Source organism: Montipora foliosa, chromosome 6 (genome assembly GCF_036669935.1).
Source record: "Montipora foliosa isolate CH-2021 chromosome 6, ASM3666993v2, whole genome shotgun sequence".
Taxonomy (NCBI): domain Eukaryota; kingdom Metazoa; phylum Cnidaria; class Anthozoa; order Scleractinia; family Acroporidae; genus Montipora; species Montipora foliosa.
Genome location: NC_090874.1, coordinates 13317062 through 13318409, shown reverse-complemented (window position 1 = coordinate 13318409; position 1348 = coordinate 13317062). Strand labels below are relative to the sequence as shown.

Below are 1348 nucleotides of genomic sequence, written 5' to 3'. Positions count from 1 at the left end.
AAGTTTTGCAAATAGTTTAGCCGAATGCGAGTGGTAATTAAGAAATTCGTTGTCATAAAACAAATAAAGAAGCCTCGCCTGTGATCTGTTTCGAGAAATAGGGAATACACTAGCGGACTACATCTCGCGTTTCCCCTACATTTCTTTCGTGCTCTATCCGCCTCCTGCGTGCTTTACAACAGAACAGGTCACATGCGAGGCCTCTTCATTTGTCAATTATGATAGTCTTATACCTCTCTAGGAGGTGCAATTTCTTGACTTTGCTTGCTCTGGGGCCCCATCTATCAGAGGGAAATTGAAATATTTGGCTGAGCCCTTTGCAAAGTCCCCTCCCTTGACCGGGGCCCCTCTGGATGATGGCCGTTGATAGGTGCATTAGCGTCAAACTTTAGCATCAAATTGTATTCTAAATCGTTTCTTAATCTTGTAATTTTGTTTTTCAAAAGCAAGGGAAATTTCAGCCTCATGCCATGATCATTTGCATTCGATGGTGTCAAAAGCTGAGACCAGTCTGTAAAAAGTCATGACTTTGTACACCGTCCGTAAAATAGCAACAGCGATCAGTTTCTTTGAGGATAACATATTTTTGCCTAGCTCGATATCTGCTTCTTTTTAAATTAGATATTTGTTACTGTAAATACTGAGAAGAGCGTGAATAAAGAAATTAAATTGAATCGAGATAAAAGCAAATCCGAAACACAAGACGACTTGATCAAGCAAAATAGTAAAAGGAAAGGAAAGGAACTTTATTTAAGTGTCTAATCTTCTAGCGCCGTAGAGCACTAATCGGGGACACTGTAAACTGAAATCAACAAGTTAACGCAAATCAAATCAAATTTTGGTTTTTGAGGAGACGGGAAGCCGGAGTACCCGGAGAAAACCTCTCGGTGCAGAACCCGGGCCACATTGGTGGGAGGCGAGTGCTCTCACCACTGCTCTTGCGTCCCCTCACCAGTCTACGTCTTTCCTCATGGACAGAGTTGCAAACATGACGTCCTCTCCCTTCTCTCAAGTCCGCTGGTCAGAATGGCATGACCATTGCGAAGCTCATTGCGAAGAGACGGAGTAAAGTGACGGTCCGAGCGGTTGTGAGCGAAAGCTATCTAACAGAAGGTAAGAAACTTTGTTACTGCATTTTAAGTGAGAGATCGGTCTCTTCGAAGGTGTTGTTTTGTTAAATCTTTGTTTGCCTGCTTCTTCCTTCTCGGAAATGATGATGGCCGTGTCTAGATATCTTGCAGCCGGACATATTGATCGGGCGCAACTCTTTTAGAGCGTGTAAGAATCGAGTATCAATTTAATGTGTTCTTTTCTTGCATTGTGTTCATTCGGGCGTAACTCCTTCCTC

General features: G+C 42.9%; 1 protein-coding gene across 1 annotated transcript in view; it reads left to right on the top strand.

Annotated features, from left to right (window-relative positions):
• Positions 1-1028: 1028 nt before the first annotated feature.
• The window catches only part of LOC138006749 (zinc finger protein 709-like), a 10437-nt gene continuing 10117 nt past the window's right edge, over positions 1029-1348 (top strand). Inside the window, exon 1 of the mRNA XM_068853258.1 lies at positions 1029-1113. The gene's annotated coding sequence lies outside the window, so the exon portion shown is untranslated. The remainder of the gene's footprint in view (positions 1114-1348) is intronic.